This window comes from Setaria viridis, chromosome 4, assembly GCF_005286985.2.
Source record: "Setaria viridis chromosome 4, Setaria_viridis_v4.0, whole genome shotgun sequence".
Classification (NCBI taxonomy): Eukaryota; Viridiplantae; Streptophyta; class Magnoliopsida; order Poales; family Poaceae; genus Setaria; species Setaria viridis.
In genome coordinates, this window is record NC_048266.2 from 27,289,130 (window position 1) to 27,310,442 (window position 21,313).

A 21,313-nucleotide genomic window follows, 5' to 3' on the forward strand; every position below is an offset into this window, starting at 1 on the left:
TTGCGAGCGAAGCTCGTCTCTGTTTTGTGCGTGCACAAGCAGGAAGTATGAGTGAGAGAGGTTAGAGGGAAATGATTGATTAAAAGGTTGTTGGCTTAGGGACAAGAGAGATAAGCAAATTAATCAGCAGGAAGTATGAGTGAGAGAGGTTAGACAGAAATGATTGATTAACAGGTTGTTGGCTTAGGGACAATAGAGAGAGAAGCAAGTTAATCGGCTGCACTAATGGAAAGGGAGATTAAGCTAGGGATGGATTTTAGATGAAAAAAGGAATTGAGCTCGTGAATAGTTTTGCAATATTTTGAAATTAGGTTTTTAAAATAGGTTTTGAAGTTTCTGAATTCGAGTGATTTTTAGATTTGAATTACAACACCCGCCAGCACAGTGGCAGGTGGCTAATGTCGCCCGCCAGCATAGAGCGGTCTGTGCTGGCAGGCAAGCACCCGCTAGCACAGACAGCATTTGTGCTAGCTTAAGGTTGCTGACGGGTGTGATACCCACCAGCACAAAATGCTTCCTGACGTAGTGACATCAGAATAGAATAACAATGTAGTTCGACATCAAGGCACCAAATTCGGCACTAAGATTAATTTGGATGTCTATTTATTCTTAACACGCATTTATTTGCTGGTTGTTCTATATTTTTTGTAATTAATTGGCCTCTTATTGCTTCTGGTGTTTGATGCTGAATATTCCATTCTGCTGATCAACAATGTGGAAGAAAGCTTTATATTAGCTTGGCTTCACCCATTCTTGGCACCACACTAACTGCTGGCTTCTTTGATTGGACCCAGTTTGTCTACTCCAAAAACATGTCATGACATCATGTCTGCTAAGAAACAGGGAGCAAGTCAAACATTGAGAGCTTCCATCTATAAAAATTTCGTCATAAAATAAGAGCTTTGTTACAATAGTTGTAAAGTACTAGTCGGTAGTCCAGGTACTTAATTATTAAATTTTTTCTAGCCGTTGATCGGAGAAGGATATTAAAAAATTAAAATAATTTGGGTGCGGGCTCACTATTTTTATACTTATTCCACGGTACTTCTTAGTACTTTTCTTTAGGTACTTCTTGATACTTCTATGATTGATCTGGATGGACCATTCTAAAATTGCTCAATAAAACTATTGAGGAAAAAAAACACCGGCTCATAGTCCACCAAAAATCACCCATCAGGTCACACCTGACGAATATACACTGTAAGAATCACACAAAGATGATGTTCCATTTAGTGACACGAAAAAAACATGTCACTAATATGTCACTAATGATGTTCCATTTAGTGACATGTTTTTTTTCGTGTCACTAATTTTCTACTAGTGACGCGAGTTGCTAAAACGCTTCACTAATGTATGTGGTGATGAAATATATGTGACAGATATCGTTGATATGTGTCACCAACCCTAGATGACAAGTTAGGATCCGTTGGATCTTTAGTTCAAAGTAAAGTTCTTGTCACATCGAATATTTAGATACTAATTAGAAATATTAAATATATGTTAATTATAAAACCAATTGCACAAATGGAGGCTAATTCGCGAGATGAATCTATTAAGCCTAATTAGTCTATAATTTGACAATGTACTGCTACAGTAAATGTGTGCTAATTATGAATTAATTAGGCTTAATATATTCGTCTCGCGAATTACCCTGCATCTGTGCAATTGGTTTGTAATTAGTCTATATTTAATACTCCTAATTAGTATATAAAGACTCAATACGACATGTACTAAACTTTAATCCGTGGAACCAAACACCCCTTACTAATGATGCGTATTGTTGAGAGTTGAAACACGTCAGTGACATGGTTGCTTGTCAGTGATACGAGAATCCTTTACCCGCGTCACTAACAAACGAGTATCAAATTATAGAACCTGTTGATGACGCAGTTTATAGACCCGCGTCACTAATATGTCGAACAAGTACTTTTTGGTAGGTCATCTCAGCATTTGCATCTCAGTGCTAGCTAGCTACCCATTGGTGACCCGTCTTATGTACCAGCTTATTACTTCATACTATTCAATTTTCCTATTAATAGAGTCAGTTCTTTGCAGCCATAAAAATCTACGATGCCAGTTTAGTCAGGGCTAGTCATCTTTGACTTCGTTCTTAAATTGTAGTTGCTGTATAGACTGTATATTCGAGGAGTCTTCGTGCCCGGCGGGAGAAGGGTAATCATGACATCTCAACTTTTGTTTTCTAACAGCATAAAAGGTTCGTGTGTGTATCTGATAACGAGGGCTTGTTTAGTTACCTCAAAATTCCAACTTTAGCACTACGTAAAAAGAAAATTTCCCATCACATCAAACTTACGGTACATGCATGGAGTACTGAATGTAGACGAAATCAAAAACTAATTGCACAGTTTGGTTGTACTTTGCGAGATGAATGTTTTGAACCTAATTAGTCAATATTTGACAATAATTCACAAATTCAAACGAAACACTACAGTATACTGCAGTGCTGGTGTAGTGATTTTGGTTGTCCAAAATCGGGCAAGCCCGAGTTCCACCCCGAATCCTGTTGGACTTGGATGTGATGCCTGTGTACTGTTGGTTCCATACATTCATTAGGGTCCGACAACTGATAAATGGTTGACTGACATTTTTGAAAGTAGTAGTACACATCACATAACACATTCCTGGACTCCGAGCCACCATTATTAGCTACTTTGACACACAACGTCCAATCCCATCATCTTCTGCATAAACATATATTATGTATATCATCACTCGTCAGTCTCGTGCTAATAAGGAACAAAGAGGACGACAACGCTAAGCAAGCTGTCTTGGGCCCCCTTGGATGATGTTTCAAAATAAATGATCAAATCTCATCGGAAAGGGACAGAAAAAGTAAACAAAACTAACTCCTTAAGAATACCGGATCAATTCTACCAAACTATATTATATTAGTAGCGATGTAGTCATGCATTAGGTCAGCTCAATTCTGACTTGACTAGATACCAAATTTCTGCATAATTGCTCTGCACACAAGAGAGGATACTTCATGCTTTCTTGGCCTCATGGCCAACATTATTATCCGATCGAGTAAATTCTTGTCGCCTGCTCTCTTCTCACTTCTGCAGCAGACATCGTCATGTCCGGCGGCTTTCCAACAAGCGGCATCTCGTTGGCCGCGTGCATGTTCTTCATCTCCTTCGCCATCCTCCTGGTCACCGCGTTCGTGTTCTGCTGCCGCTGCAGGAGGCACCGCCGCGACTCCATGCTCCCCGGCGGTCGATGCGGCGGCGACCCGCCGTTCCCTGTCGAGACCCTGCCGGCCTTTTGCTACGCTCCCGAGGACAGCGAGCAAGGTGGCAGTTCCCGGGAGTGCGCGGTGTGCCTCGGCGCGGTGAAGCAAGGGGAGATGGTGCGGCAGCTGCCGGCGTGCATGCACCTGTACCACGTCGTGTGCATCGACCGCTGGCTGGCGGCGCACCGGACGTGCCCGGTGTGCCGATCGCAGCTTGGATCATCCACCGGCCCTGGTGCTGGACAGTCCACATCCACCTGACCAGTAGCCTGTTATAGCATTGATAATTAATTTGGTATTGTACTATGTTACAGGGGTGTATGGCATGTAGACAACATATTAATATGAAAGAGAATTATAATATAACTTATGGTGATTTTAATTCGCGTTTATTCCATTGTACATAGCTAGAAAGTGCCTAGCTCCAAAGTGATAAAAAAATCTGGAACTGGAGCTCTACGACCTAAGTAGAAGTGAAAATGGTATGGATATTTTCTACCAAACAGAATCTAAGTATGAGTATAAATGGTACGGATATATTTTCCGACCGAAGAGGGGTGGATATCAATTCGGATATACTTTTTTGATATCTGGGTATTTTATCGGATATCGGATTCGAATCCGGATACTTGGATCGATATCGAATTCGAATAAATATATCGTTGATATCCGTCGGATATCAGAGATCCAGCAATTCAATCGATATCGGATATATATGGATAGTATATCCGGTAGCTGCTACTGCATCCCAATAGAGCTTACGATTAGGCTGCATCCTGCTACCATGCTGCAGCCCAGCAGCAGCAGCAGGCCCAAGGCCATGATCGTGACAGACAGCCGCCAAAACAGTCAGCCACCCAACTAAGCAGTCACGTGCGGATGTAGGATCCGGGCTTGGGGGCTGCAGCCCGGGTCCAGCCTGTATATATACTCCCTTGTATATATATGTGATGTTTCCCTAGTCAGCTTAGGAGATACAATCTCAGCTATAGAAAAAAAAAGGGCGCACGAGGCCAGCGTTAGTTCAAGTTTCCCGGCCGGACATCAAAGATGTTGAGCAGCTTTGGCTTCTTCATTGCATACAGTGTTAAGGAGAGATGAAAACAGATCGGATATGAACAGATACTGTGGATACAAATACAGATAGTTATTTTTTTCGATCAAATTCGGATACAAATAGTGACAAAATTTGTCCAACATTGATATTCATCCTATTCGGATTTTAGAAATGCAACTTTGAGTATCCGGATTCGGATATGGTACGGATATTGAATGTCCGGATTCGGATACGAACTTACCATTTGAGTGTCTGGACCTCTTCGGTCGAACGAACGGGCGGATAATATCAATACCACTTTCATCCCTAGGTTCAGCTCGAGGCATGTGCCAGTTGTGGATCCACTTCTGATTGATTTCACAAGACACTGAGGGTGTGTTTGGTTAGTTGTATCATTTGATTCATGTATGAAATGATTCAAAATAATAATGATCCTTTTGTTTCATTGGGTGAATTGTACTAATTTATCCAGGATGATGCCATCCCACTTAATACATTATTCTACTAATTAGAGTGAACCATATCGTACAAGCAAATTGGTTAAACCACCCCAAACAGGATCATCCATGCATACATCATGTGATGCTGTTGACGTAAAATCTGGACTTCAGGCTTCTGCATTGAACAACATGGAGGACTTGGGAGATCTACTTAACTCCAGTGCAGGCTCCAAATCGGCTCGCGAGTGGTGCAAGGCATGCCAGTCGATTTGACCTAAAAATTGACAAAGTAAACATTAAATTCCTGAGCCGATCGGCGGTGAAGCCTTTTGAACTCATGGGTAGGCGTTCTGGGAATAAACACCACGACAGATAGGTATTCAATGTAATCATGCAGTGTAAATAAATAAAGTATTAATGGCATGTGCCATTGGCTATATTAGTCGATGGGCTAAGATAAGGCATTGTAAAATTGTAAAGAAACAGCCATAAAAGAAGCCCTTGCTAACCATGCGCACACCAAATAGACTAACGGATCTAGTCAATGTCTTGATAAGGGTAATTGAACTTAGACAAGGTAACACGAATGAGAGGGCATTGACATCAATCTATTAACCTAAGAGATTAGAATATAGCAAACAAGAACCTCTTGCCTACTGCTTACGAACTGATTAAACTAATGGAATCCTAATTAATGTCATGACCGTGTAATTGAACTTAGACAAGATAACACGGTAAGAGGGTATTAACTTCGGCCCACTAACCTAGTCAGACATGCTCGCGGCAGCAAGGCCTCGTACACACCCCTATCAGCTCAATGACGTCACCACGCTTTTGAGAGAAACGGATAGGACCCGACCGAAGTATCAGCTCTCGACAGTAGAGTGCTAACATCAAAGGCCTGACGGTTAGCAATACGAGGGGTAGGGGTAAAGATCCATCGTACTTAGCATATATAAAGCAGTAAAAGCACGCAAGATCTACTAGCCGATACGATCTGATAACTGTGAATGTTTGAACAAGGTAAGGGAGCCGATGAAGACAACCTAACCAGATCTAAGCCGTTCGATAACTGTGAGCCACCGTCGAATACAAGCACAATATTGGAAAAATCCTAGAAAGTTCTACTTGCAATCTAAGATAACTCTATAACTAGCCACACAACCAAATATCATAATATAAGACTTTACTTAGAAAGTTTTGATAGAGGCTGTGATGACCGGGTGATGGTACTTACAAGCTCGCCTAAGATCGAAGCTGATGCAGCTGTGTGCATAGGAAGGAACTCGTTGAATCTACTCTACTCTTACTCCTAGGATTTTGGCGGTGTGGCGCTGAAAGGTTATATTAATAGATTGATAATGATTCATTACAAGGCTCACGGATTTATATTTATACCCTAAAGCAAGCTAAAATCCTAATCGATTACGACATGAACTATTACAAACTTAACCAAAACTACTAAAGATATACCGCCACACTGTCCCTTATTTGGTAGTCGATTTCGCTTCGGATTAGGCTCTCTCCGGTCTTCTACCAGCTTCGAGAATCCTGGTCACCCACGGCTGGTCTTGGTCAACGCGGCTTTATCAACAGACCCTTTCTCTCTCCTTCCATCGGTTATTAGAACCTTATCCACAGTGATTGAATCTGGTCAAAAACCAGTGTCAACACATGCCCCCCAATTCGGGAATATAATATTATGTTCCAAAATTCTCTTCTCTTGTCAGCACCTTCACAGGTTCTGAACTGATATCCTTCAAAACCGAAAGAGTCGTTGCCGCAATTATGATCTCCTTCCTCCGGATTTTATGAAAGCATTCGCCCCATTTTTTGGGATTCACCCTGCAAAGATCATTATATAACCACTCTAGTCCCTTTCATCTTCTTCACCAAGCCGACAGAAGCTTTCCACCACCGCAGCCAAAAATCGAATCTTTCCCCTTCACGTGCCCAGTGGCTACATCATCGCTCCGTCATCATCAAGCTCCAACCATCAAGACACCCCAGATTAGCAATGGCAACAGTGTCTACTATTCCATAGGTACCAGGCATCTTCGTTATCCCTTTTACTTTCTGGATCCAATCTAGCTACTATGCACTAAACCCTCGTTTCGATCCTTGCCCTCCTTGTAGGGACTTAGGAACAATCAGTTAATCCCTAGAGCCGATATGTAATCAACCTATTTCCTAGGGCCCATGGGTAGTGAGGATCCAATAGATTTCGTCAACAATGAGACTTTGAGGATCCCCCTTAAACATGCCACAATGAGATTATCTAACTGGAAAGGCACTTTCGCTCATGGCCAAGAGAAATCCCTAGTTGGAGGAATTGGTTCCTTCATATACTAGACAAAAAGAAAGCGAACTGCGAAGATTTTCCAAATCAGCCATTGTATCAAACTCTCTCTAGCCAAGATGGAAAAGAACAAGCCTTCACTAGCAACTGCATCATATTTCTGGTCTGATGCCATGAATGCGTTCCTGTTCAATCACGGCCCAATGTCTCCAACTTTGCTAGATGCGTTTATGCTGATAGGTATTGATGTCACCACCCCAATTGACCCCTTCAGCCTAAGGATCATACCTTTTCGTAAGGTCAAATCAAAAAATATGAATGGTTGGACTGGTTACATCTCCTCATATAGCAAGGTAACTGGCATAGTCATTGACAAAGAACATGCCCTTTTTTGAACATGTGGCTAGAGATATTTGCAATTTGTGGATCTAGTATTGGCCCAACAACAAATATGTTGATCTTCGCAGAACAATTATCTTAGAGCAAAAGACTTCACCTCGTAAAATTTCTGCTTGGATCCGTATATCACCTGATGCACCAGACATCAATCAAACTAAGAGCAGGTGAAGTTATTGGCATTGGTGGTTCATGGTGGTTTATTTGGCTCTAGCTTACTATTTACATAGCTAAAGGCTAAGGGATAAATCTCTTTTGATGCACTTTCCCCAATGACTACACCAAAGAAGAAGAAGAATCCTAGCGCCGATGTGAATCTTATGGATCGTCATGAATTAGAGGCTGTTCACTATCAGCACCAGAAGCAGCTCGGTTCTTTAAACTCTTTTATTGTGGATTTGGAGAAAACACCATAACCTAGTGTGTGTATGTAGATATTGACCAGATCAATTCCCGGAGAACTCCATTTTTTTCAAAGTCTTGCCCAACTGAGCTGTTTAGACTGGCCTTCAAAATATATGCAGTTCCTTGCATCCTCCCAACTGGTTTTGTCAATTTCCAATCTCATAGACCCTCTTATGAGTTCCATCATCCATCAACCTTTGCTCGCCAACTTGGATTTGGTCAAGTCCCAGTCAATCTATTTATTGTTGATAAGGTGAAAGCAAGAGACATAGTCACCACTAGCTTAGAGTATGAAAGATTGACTACCTTGACTACATTACTGCCTCTATTTGAGATGCAAAATAGGATTGGTACTGAAGTATCATCTGAATCCTTCAACCAATGGTGGAGCAAATGGAAAAGCCTTCTGATGAACAAAACTGTGGCTCATTATTGCAAGAGGCTTTTCCCTGTCTATGTACCATCCGAAGGAGAGGTAATTACTTGCACATTATTATTGTCCTCATTTTCCTTTCCTGTTTTATGACACTATATATTTCAATAAAATGATGCTGAGGCTCCCCTTGTGAGCTTAAATGGTGAGCCGATTGCTTATGCTCCTCCTACATCAGAACCACTCCTAGGAGCCAATGCCCCCCCCCCCCCCGAGTATCTGATCTATCCAAGGCTCCAGCAGTACGCAAGCGCAAGCCATCCAAGCTACTGAGCAAGAGGAGGAAGAGGAAGACCGCTGTTTCACCAGTTGGATCCCCATCATCTTCAGAGGTATAATAGATATTTCATTCTTGTCTACTTATCTCCTGCTTTTTATTAACACCCTGAATCTGGTCGACTATACTAGGCAAATTCACCACTAACTGATATCCAAGAGCCCGCAGCCGATAGAGCTCCAGAAGAATTAGCAGCAACCTAGCAAGAAACACATCTCCAGCTGAAGAAAATGGTCTCAACGGTATAGCAATGTGTCATTCCACCTATGAATTTCTTCTTGTTTTGCACTGATAGATTCTTTTAATTAGCTGTTAACGGGAACATCGGCATCAGCATCGGCATTGGTTCCTCCATTGAACATGAAAATCCTAGAAGACCATCTTGTGTCGAGCCAACAGCAATCGTCGATCCAAGAAATCACCTTAGTAATATCTTCACCCATGCAACCCAATGTTTCTGTGTTTAACACATATTCTAATCCATGCTTACTTGCAGGATGAACCATCAGCTGAAGAAAGGACTACTCAGCGAGAAACGCCTCCAATGGCTATGCAATCACCAAGAGTTACAGCTGATGATGAAGACCTTGAACGTGGCATTCAGCAACAAGAAATCCCTATCCAGGTATGTAAATTATTTGTAGCTATTAAAATATTTAATTCTTAATCTAACTAACTTTCTCCACAGGCTACCAATCCATCAATGTCAGACCTTTTCTCATTCAGCATAAAAGAATTTGTAGATGAAGAAAATACTGGCACAAGCCATTCAATACAGACCATCCAAACATCAAGGACCAGCTATCAGCCATCCTGCAGCTACTGCGTCAAGACACATCTGTGCTGCTAGAAAATGCTGAGTCAATCCAGAAGTTATTCAATCAAATCAGGACTCATCTAACTTATGAACTAATCACATTATTGACTCCTGCAGCTTTCATTGATCCATGCTATCATGAAGTCTAGGGAGCCAAAAGGCGTATAGCTGATAGGCAAGCCAATCGTCAGGCCAATGCTCAATTAGATACTATCAAGTCAAAGGCCAAAGAGCTGAGACAACAAATTGACAGCCTTGATGCCTCTTTCACCTCAGATACACAAAGTCTGAAGACCTTGGACATCGAAAGAAACCAACTAATGCTTGAACTAGATCAGGTGAACAAATTAGTTACAGAAGCTCAAGGACGGCTCAATGATTATCCCATTGCAATCCATGAGAGAAAGAAGGAATTGGTTGCTTCTATCAACCAAGTGCGTTGTTAGAATCAACAAGTTAATTATATCCTTGGCTCTGACGAAGAAGGCCTACAGCTAATAGCCGATGTTGACCAGATCCGCCTGCGTGCGGTAGAGGCCATTGAAATGGTCATGTAAAGAACAATTGATCTACTTTAATCTCTGTCCTTAACTTGTGCACAATTATTTCACCCTTTGAAAGTGACCCTTCAATGCCACCTTTACTTTTCTTGACCTGACGCAATAAATCTGCTTTACCATCTTAGGCTAGGCTAACTATCATGAGAATACTATAGCCCTGGCAATCTGTGAACGCTGAAAGATTCCTGCCATTACATCTCATGAGCCCCCTATATTGGCATGGCTGCATACTAGCAATCTTGCTATAAATAGACTACCATCGCTTGCATTTTTCATCACCAAAAACCATGGCTCAAAGAATAGGACTCATAGGCTGGAAATTCATACTACTTGAAGCTCATAAAAGATCCTCGACCACCAGATGCTAAAAGAATTCTCGTGAAATAGACTAGGATGCTCCTTCCCTTCGCAGTCTCTTTTGTGAAGCTAGGAGGTCATGATTCAAGAAGAATCCTCGTGACGTACCTCCATTACAATCTCTAGCGAGCTTCTTGGAGATGCCAGAATAGAAGGACTTCACCCCTCATCAATCTTGTTCTCCCTCTTGTATTTTTCTTTTATTTTTGCTCTTAAGGTGATATCTCAAGATATCGGCTATCTAGAGACGATGAATACAATCATCGGCTTTCGTAATTCACTAGTATGAAAAAGTTTGCTCGACAAAGTTTATTTTGTAACTAAGTCTTATCAGCAATATTGGAACAAAGGACAATTCATGTGTGATTCAAACTTATTTTGGCCTTCATCTGTCCTAACTTCTTGAGCTCAGCTCACTTTCTTCTTAAATTCTTCAGCCGACACTTGCTCCCTTGGGTTCACTGTGCCAGATTCCTATGCCCTCCTTGATGTGAGCAGGATTGACTGGAGTCTTGATTCATCTTTTCTATCAACTGACACAGGCTCCACCATGTTAATGGTTGGGAACGGATGCTTGTCAACCTTCATTGGCTTCTTTGAGTCATCAACTTTAAGCCTTTCTTGTTCTATAGCCAATTGAATTTGTTGACAGGAAGTTTTGCAGTTGTTAGTATGATGTGTAGCAGAGTTATGCAACTTGCAATACTTCATCTTTTTGAGCTCCTCAGCCGATGGTATCTAGCGACCCGGAGGCAACTTGATCTGTTCTTCTTGTAACAGCAGGTCAAAGATCTTACCAGCTTTGCTGATATCGAAGTCATATGTTTCTGTATTAGTTTTGATCCATGGGCACGAGATCGGCTTCTTGCTCTTAACCCACTCTGCAACACATACCTCTCCATCTGCATCGGAGTCTTCATCAAATGAGTCATATGCTTTAAAGTGAGAAACTCCATACTTGCCCCTACGCATACTCCGGAATCGGCTTTCATGAACCGAAACCTTGTGTATGTGCCAAACTCTCAAAATCTTGTGGATCAATCGTTTCTTTAATGGCGTCCACCAACCCTTGATAAGCTAATTCTACCATATGTTCATCAGTTAAGTACATGTTATAGCACTTGTTGCGCATTTCTCTGAATCTCAGGACAAACGTAGCTACTGACTCCCCGTTCCTCTACTTCATCATTATGAGATATGTCAGCTTCATCTCTTGGGCTTCTGCATAGTAATGCTTGTGAAATAATCTTTCCAAATCTTCCCAACTGTTGATGGAATTGGGCCAATGTAGAAAACCATGTGAAGGCAGGTCATGTCAGTGACAGTGGAAACATGCACACCTTGAGCGCATCCATTGAAGCTGCTTCTCCACATTGAACCAAGAATCGGCTAACATGTTCCCTTGTAGACATGTTGTCTTCTCCAAAAAATTTAACGAAATCCGAAACATTGTACCGAGGTGGCATTGCTACCTGATCAAACCATGATGGTATGGACGTTGATATATATAAGACTACTCCTTAAGCTTCAACCCAAATTGACTCCTCATCACCTCATCAATCTTTGCAGGCCAATCTTCATTGCTTTGCCCATTCCCGTATGTTGGATGTGGAGAACTGGCACAAATCCATCCATAGCTTGAGGCTGGCGAGTATCAAACACCCTATTACCATCAGATGTAAAATCTAGCTGCCTTGGTGGTGCTGAGTTTTGATTTCCAGTCTGGATAGGAATCGGCCCTATCTTCTAATGAATCGACTGGCCAATAGTTGGGCCGACCGCAAGCTGCCCCATCAACTGTCGTGAAGATGAACTTGGTGTACCATCTCCATAGCCAGACGTGTTATCTGTATACCTTTTGTAGGAATACTTGCTAACGTAATGATCCGCAACCTGTTGGATTGTCTTCTAAATCTCATTCGATAATACGCTAGTTCGACAGAATAGAGCATTGTTGACCATAGAAGTAATCTTGGACTCTAGCTCAAGGTCATCTTCCCCATCCATCGGGTCCTTAACCCTGGATGGTGGCACTTGTCCTGGCATCATAGGTACTGGCAAGGATGTTTCCTATGAGCTTTGTTGCGGTTCAGACTGAATGATTGCAAACATGCTGCCACGAATTGATGCCTGGCGTCTTCAACTTCTTTCCTTTGTTTCTCATCAAGATTGTCCAAGGTAATTTCAACAGGAGTGAATTCCTTAGTAGCCTTGGGATCACCTTGATTATCACCAAGTTTGCCGACATCTGGTCAAAGTTGAGGCAACGACAAGCGCTAATGACGTTCGTTGACTATTTGTCCCACCGGGCGTGCCAAGAGCGTGTTAACGCAAAATATGGACTTCAGTCTTCTGTGTTGAATAACATGGAGGACCTAGGAGATCTTCTTAACTCCAGTGCAGGCTTCAAATCAGCTCGCGAGTGGTGCAAGGCATGGAAGTCAATTTGACCATAAAATTGACAAGATAAACATTAAATTCCTGAGCCGATCGGCGGTGAAGCCTTTTGAACTCATGGGTCAGTGTTCTTGGAATAAACACCATGACATACAGGTATTTAATGTAATCATAAGGTCTAAATAAATAAAGCATTAACGGTATGTGCCATCAGCTATATGAGCTGACGGGCTAAGATAAAGGATTGTAAAGAAACAGCCATAAAAGGAGACCTTGCTAACCATGCGCACACCAAATAGACTTATGGATCTAGTCAATATCTTTATAAGTGTAATTGAACTTAGATAAGGTAACACAAATGAGAGGGCATTGATATCAATCTATTAGTCTAAGAGATTAGAACATAGCAAACGAGGACCTCTTGCCTACCACTTATGAGCTAATTAAGATAATATAATCCTAATTAATGTCATGACCGTGTAATTGAACTTAGACAAGATAACACGGCAAGAGGGCATTAACTTTGGCCCATTAACCTAATTAGACAAGCTTGAGGTAGCAAGGCCACATACGCGCCCCTATCAGCTCAATGGCATCACCACGCTTTTGAGAGAAATGGATAAGACCCGACCGAAGCATCAGCTCTTGATAGTAGCGTGCTGACATCAAAGGCCTGACAGTTAGCAATACGAGGGGCAGGGATAAAGATCTATCAGACCTAGAATATATAAAGTAGTAAAAGCATGTAAGATCTAGCAGCCGATACGATTTGATAATTGTGAATGTCTAAACAAGGCAAGGAAGGCGATGAAGACAACCTAACCAGATTTAAGTCGTTCGATAGCTATGAGCAACTGTCGAAGACAAGCAGAATATTGGACCAAGCCTAGAAAGTTCTCCTTCCAATCCAAGATAACTTTATAACTAGCCACACAACCGAATATCAGAATATATGACTTAACTTAGAAAATTCTGATAGAGGCCGTGATGACCAGGTGACGGTACTTACAAGCTCGCAGCCGTGCACGCAAGAAGGAACTCGTCGAATCTACTCTACTCCTACTCTTACTCCTACTCTTAGGGTTTTGGCGGCGAAAGGTCGAAAGGTTGTATTGATTGATTGATGATTATTTGTTAGAAGGCTCACGGGTTTTTATTGATACCTTGGAGCAAGTTAAAATCCTAATCGATTACGATATGAACTATTACAAACTTTACCAAAACTACTAAAGATACACCTCCACGCTTTCCCTTATTTGGTGGAGTCAATTTTATTTTGGATCGGGCTCTCTCCGGTCTTCTATCGGCTTTCGGAACCCTTGTCACCCATGGCTGGTCTTGGTCAACGTGGCTTTATCAACACACTCTTTCTCTCTACTTTCATCTACTATCAGAAACTTATCCACAACGGTTGACTCTGGTCAAAACTGATGTCAATAGGTGCATGCAACCAAACACATCTCGAAGGATGGAAAAAAAGGGAAGTTAGAATGTTGTATAGTGCTTTATCTATATAATAGGTTATAATGTTGTACAATTGATGTCCAAGACACTATTGACAATCTAACACGGCCCGCCGCAGATCCTGGGTGGGAGTTGTAGAGATGGTCGGGTGAGGAAGAGGCGGCAGATCACCGTGTTGCCGCAGCTCACCGTGCTGCCAGGGCTAGTGCAATTCCGCTCCATGATGAGCACACGCCCCGTCTCCACTCCACCCCGGACTGCCTGCGCAGGCTCCATCTGCATTGGCCCGCACAGAGGGAGCGAGAGGAGGATCTGACGTGCCGGCGTGAGCTAGGTAACAAGAGGAGGAGGGAGCACCCATGTTTTCTTTTCTGGAAGTTCGAGGCACACACGCACGCGACACAGAGGATACATGGATGAACCGGCCAACCGGCGTCGAACCCGGGTCTTAGCGTTTAGCTTAACCTCTTTTTACCAACTTAGACATGGTCTATAATCTTTCTAAATCTATACCTAATATTAAAGAGCGGATGTTTCGTCCAACCATCATGGTTATTTTGCAAAAAGACTCCTCAACTTTTCAGTAATCAACCCGCAGTCCAAATTTTGAAGATAGGGGGGCTTGGGTGGAAAAAGGAGGGAAGGGAGGGGGTTAAGGCGAAAAATGCTTCTCCTTTCGAAAAAGGGAGGCGAACGAGCGGATTGGGCACGGGCGGTAGCCAGAGTGGAGCGCCCCGCCGCTACCCCGCGACGGCAGCCGACGCGGCCGCGACAGCGAGCCAGCGTCGGGAGAAGAGGGACACCGCTGGCGCGACGACTGGCGGCAAGAGGCGGAACACCTCCATCCTAAAATTGATGGCTATGCTCTGCTCTCGGCAAGCTCGGACGGCAGCGGTAGCAGCGACCCTGTCGGTGCCGGCGACCTACTGCCTCCGCCCCGCGGCCTCATCTCCATCAACCACCACCCCTCTGCCTGAGCCCAATCTTGCATCACCCCGGTATAACACCTGTAAAAATTACCAATTGAAATCACTCGTTTAAAATGCATTCCAAAATTTTTCCGACCGTTGAGCTCCCAAAAAAACCCTTTCCTTCCCATCGGACCCGCCGTTCTGGCCCCCGACGTCATCAACCCTCTTTATCCGTTCCCCGTAAATTTCACCGCATGCCGTCAAATCCATCACGCGTGCCGGTCGCATCCCGCAATTTCCGCCATCTCCCTTCTTTTTCTTTTTCCCTTCTTCCTTTTCCCCTCCTTTTTCCTCCTTTTTCTTTCTTCTTTTTCCCTTCTCCTTCTTCCTTCTCTCTCTTCCTCCTTCCTCTCTCTCCTTTATTTTCCCCACCTCCTTTTTCCCTCTGGCGTATGGTGCCCGGCGCCTTGCCCCTGGCACCGCTTCCCACACGCACGCCAGGCCACGCGCCGCGCCCTGTGCCCCGTGCCCCACGCCCACACCCGCACGCGCCCGCGCGCCAGCGCCCCTCCCCACGCCGTGCCGCTCACTCGCGCCCGCACCGCGTCGCCCGCCTGCGCCCGCCCGCCCGCCGTCCGCTCGTGCCTTGGCACCTAGCGCTTGGCCGAGCGCGTCGCGTCGCCGGCCGCCGATTGCAAGTCTCCACCATCCCACCGCACGTCATGCCAGCCATCACCTCGGTGGACTCCCTGTGCTCCTTGTCAACCGAGCTACCATGCCATCCACGAGCTTCTCCACTCCGGCATGCTACCGGCCAGAGGTCCGGCCGCCATCATCACCCGGCCGCACGCCCGCCCCCTCCCATCGCCTATAAAAGGAGCAACGCCCTGGCTCTCTGCACTGCCACCTGCCACTAGCATCACCGCCGCCTCTCCCCTGCTCCCTCCCATGCGCCCAACCGCCACCTCCACCGTGCGCCGCCGTCCCTACCCATTGCCGGCTGCCCCTCCTCCCATCTCCAACTTCCCAAGGTAAGGGGCAAAATGGGACCCTGTCCACTTCCTCCACCTCCTCCGCCCCACGGCTCGCCGCCGGCAAGGCCCGGCCGGCCAGCCCCCCTTCGGCCTCCTTCCCTTCCTCCACTTCCTATCACGGTACAAGGAAGAAGAAGGGGAAAATCCCCTTCAATCTCGATCTGACCCCCAGCTTTCCTATATTCACAAATCAGCCCTTCCACCTCTCTGAAAGAAGTCTCACAGATAAGCCCTTCCACCTTTTAGAAATAATTACAAATAGGTCCCTGGTTCTCGCAGTTTAGTCCTAAAACCTTATTTTAAGCCCCAAACACTCATTTAACTCATCATTTCATGCGCCAAACTTCCTCCAATTGATCCCAAATTTGACCACAGCCTCCTCTCATATATTTTTGCCGAGGCATATCCAAATTTCATGAAAATACCCTTCCTATTTGTTTTCCGTTCACATTCTCTGTTCGGAGCTCAATGGGTAAAATCCTATTTCCTTTTTATTTATTGTGTGCTCGTTTGTGTGTGCTGTAGATCGCGGAGTACCCGATGAGGAGCACGAGGAGGAGTTCAACCACGAGCCTGAGCCCGAGGACCAGTACCGCGAGCAGGAGCTCCCGGAGGGCTTTGAGAACGGCATGTCCAATCTCACCCTTTGATGCATACTTAATACCTAGTTTTTCAAACACAACCTATTGGCCTGTTTTATCAAATGCATAATGTTTCATTGCAAGACATGGTTGGATAGCCACCCCTTGATTGTTATGATTATTCCTTGTTGTCCCATATTTATCTCTAAATATGAGTTGCTCTCTTTATATGATAAATACTGCTAGAATGCTTAGGAATTTATTACTCAAATTCAATCATGACTACACTTGTTTATTCAAAAAATAAATGTGTGAGTTTGTTCCACTGAGCAAATGGGTTTTCGGGTGCAAAGAGAAGGGATGCATGGACGAGATGGATGGGTGTTTCTTGTGTGAAATGCCAGAATGTTAGGCTCGTACCTTAGTGGTTGAGCAAGGTTGGGAGTATCCATCTTGTCATGATTAAGGACCGAGTTGATGTGTCATCTTGCCTAATTCAACCATCGTGCAACCACTCGACCGTTGTATGGGCAACGGCTTAGCATAAACCCCACTAGCTAAACTGCTAGGCTTCAGGTGTAGTGGGGAGCAACGGGAGCCCATGGAAAAGGACTAAGCTCTTTGTGACTTAGGTCCCGGTAGCAGCCTGATGGATAGGCCACTAACCCACTGGGAGCTTCCATGTTGACTAGTCAGTTTTAGCTAAGGTGGGTAATGGCTTTGTTAGGATCCGCACCGGCACCAAGGTGATCGTGCTGCGGTACCCTACTTGTGGGAAAAGTGTACAACCTCTGCAGAGTTAAAACCTATCCGGGTAGCTAAGTCTGCGGCATTGGACGAGTTACGGCTTGGTCACCTAACTAGGTTTTGGAGATGGTTGGTTTTAATGGCATGTGTTGGATTTTGGAAGTGTCCGGCAGTTGTGCCGTGCGCTACGGCGGACGGGGAGTCCAGTAGCAATAAAACTTGGATCCTTTGTGTAGGATCAACCCCACTTAATGTTTCGGTAATTAAATAAAATACTTTGCGAAAACGCTTTGAAAATAAACCCTTGCATGAGTTGAAAATCTAGCTTTATTGCAAATGGACCTTAACCTTACCCTTGTTATATCCTGTGCATATTCTTGTTATATCCCCTCCATGGTTGGGGTTGGACTTGTTGAGTACTTTTGTACGCACCGCTGTTTTGTTGCTTCAGAGGAGGATCCAGACTACGTCACCGAGGATCTCAAGTAGGAGGTTGCGTCTGCTCCCAACGCTGACTGCGGTGTTGGCCCTTTTGCAGGATGCTTCCGCTGACGCATAGTTCCGATTGCAGCCCGGAGTCCAACTGGACTGCAACTTGGATTTGTATTGTTATCGCTTTTGTTTTACTTTGGGTCTGGCTTGCCCGCCCGCTCCTTCGGGAGCTGTACGGTTTCTGAACTATCTGTTGAATAAATGTGTTATCAGCCTCCTGGGACTGATAATTGGATCATATTTAGGCTCTACTTATGTGGGGATGCTTCAGATGGTATCAGAGCTGTCGTTGGCCGTAGGACGTAACCATTAGGACCGGAAAAGCCTTTTTGACCAAAATAAATGATTTACAAAAATTCCTGTTCCTTTGCTCAATTGCAAACTGATTTACGCCCCGATTCTTTCCAGATGGCCGAAGAAAGTTGGGTCAATAGCCATTTCCTGGAGGAGCCTGGTTTTCCCAGGTTGCTGTTCACCTGCATGGACCGCCTCAGGATTTATGAGCACCCGGAGTACTCTAGCTGGGAGTATGAAGACCGTGGAACTCTGAGGTGTGAGATGACCATCTTTGTTGGCAGGAGAAGTCGCTTCCCCGACATTCAGCCATGGAATGTGTCTACCACTAGTTTCAGAACGGAAAGACACTTACAAGGTGGCAGCTCAAAAAGCCCTACACTACCTGTGCCAGATTTATGAGAGGCACATCAGCCGCACCCCGATGAGGTTTTACCCGCCTGTCAAGAAGAACCACCCGGTTTGGCTGGCCCGGGTGAGGACTTTGGAAGGACGTGCACAGCGTGAGGATGACCCCACCGTGCTCCACATGGTTGCCTACCTCCTCACCTTGGATGACCTCTACGATGAGCAGACCGCCCATCTGAAGCAGCAGATCCGTAGAGCTGAGGACGCAGAGGTTATGGTGAGGAGACTTCAGGTAAGATTGGCAGCAGCTGAGGCACGAGCCACGGCTGCCCAAAGCAATGAGGCCGTTGCCATTGAGGCTCTCAAGGAGGCCGAGGATCGGCATGCTCGAGCATTGAAGGAGGTCCACCACACGAACCGCGCGAGAAGGAAGATGCGGGTCGTGGAGGACGACGAGGCTCCAGTCTTGGATGGAGTCCCTGTTGCCAAGGGGTCCAGAAAGCGGAAGAGCCCTGATGCCCTACCAGCACCACCGCCTTCAGAAAGGGACTCTGAGGTGGCCAACGGAGAAGCATCGGAGCCCCCTCTCGCAGGTGGGACCCTAAAGGATGAGGTGTTGGCCCTCCTTATTCCTCCAAAAGACCACTTCGTGCAGGGTGAAGATTGGTCCCACGAGTAGAGTGCCCCACCTAGAGTTGTACCCCAGAAGCTGTCCCGAGTCTAGACTTGTAGCCCCAGTTGTATTGTTGTACCGGCCATGTAGTGCGTGTTTTGGCCTCACCTAAGTGTTGTAACCGCCCTGGCAAAATAATAAAATCATTTGTGCTTGTTGTCTATTAGTCCGTGTGCTTGTCGACAGGAGGTGGATTCTGTCTTTTCGAAAACACGAACTAATTAACTAAACATCACTTTAATATCCAAATCCAAGTGTCATGAAAGTTCACTCAATCTGCAGATGCCTCCCAAGCGTGCTACCAGGACCTCCCCGAGTCAAGCACGTGCCACCCCTAGTGCAGAAAGACAGCTGGAAAGGCAGGAACCACCACTAGTGATGCACCATGAGGAGCAAGAAGTGAATCAGCTCGAGGGCAGGGGAGAAAGTCAAGTGGGAGCATAGCAGTCACCGCCCCCACTGGTCATTGATCTAGTGCAAGTAATGAATAACCAGACCCTTCTGCTGGAAGCCTTAGCCAATGCCATCACTCGCCAAAGGCCCCGCGGACAGGGCATGAATGAGAAGCTGACAGACTTTCTCCGGACCAAGCCACCCACTTTTGGCGGGTCCATCAACCCTCTGGATGCAGATGACTGGCTACGGGTCATCCAGAGGAAGCTAGATCTGTTTGGTTGTGAGAGCAGGGACAAGGTTCTCCTGGCTGCCCATCAACTCACTGGGACTGCTCTAGCTTGGTGGGAGAACTACTGCATTGCCGCCCAGGATGCCTCCACTATCACCTGGGATGAGTTCGTGACTGAATTCCACCGCTATCACATTCCTGCGGCTACCATGAAGCGCAAGGCAGATGAGTTCCGTGAACTGCGCCAAGGCAACAAGTCTATGAAAGAATACACCTATTAGTTCATGGAGCTTGCCCGCTATGCTCCAGAAGAAGTTGACAAGGATGAGAAGAAATAGGACATGTTCAAGAAAGGTTTGAGTGCAGAATTGAGGACCCTGCTTACTCCTCAGATCTACCCTGATTTCAACACTCTGATGAATATGGCCATCCTGACTGAGAGGGCCAAAGCAGATGAAAGGAGGGACAACAAGCGTCGTTTCCTAGAAAGCAAGGCCCACCAGCAGGACAGGTTCCAGAAACCAAGGAGCTTTGGTCACCCAATGCCCAGGTCCCAAGCTCCCATGAAGTACCGGACCCAGTCTCAAGCTTCTGGTTCCCATCAGCCCAATACCCCATTCAGAAGCTAGAACCCGGTCAAGGCCCCACAGAACAGTGCCAGGCAAGTCACCAACAACAGCAGGGCATGCTTCAACTGCCATGAGCCGGGGCATTTCATCGCCAACTGCCCCGACGCCAACAAGCCAGCTGCATCAGCCTTCTCCAACGCAGTGACTGGGCCAAGGGCAGCAGTGTCAAGAGCCAACTGTGTTCCCGGCCGTAGCAACAAGAACCCTGGCAACAACAACAACAACAACAACAACAGCCAGCAGATGAAATTGCCCCAGCAGTCGTTCGGATGAGCCCGCGTCAACCACATTAGCGCGCAAGAGGCTCAAGAAGCTAAGGGCGTGGTACTCGGTGAGTTTCTAGTCAACTCAGTCTTGGCAACAATACTCTTCGATTTTGGAGCATCACATTCATTTATATCATCAAGCTTTGTGGATAAGCACCACATACCTACAGTACTACTAAAGGTACCCCTAATAACCCGGACACTTGGAGCCAACATCCAGTGTCGACTAGGTTGTTCCCGGGTAAGGATCAATTTAAGTGGGGTAGAATTCTTAGCAGACTTAGTAGTACTTGAGTCTAAGGTGATAGATGTGATCCTTGGAATGGATTGGTTAAGCCTACATGATGGTCACATAGGATGTGCAGATAAGGTACTACGCCTGGTTAATCAGGACGGTGTACAAGTGACCTGTCACACTCGGGGAAGTGGACCCGACCCAATGGTTTTTAGCATGGAGGCCAAGGCCATAGAAGGAGTTCTGGTAGTGAGTGAATACCCTGATGTCTTTCCTGAAGAACTACCTGGAATGCCCCCAGACAGGGATATAGAGTTTGTAAT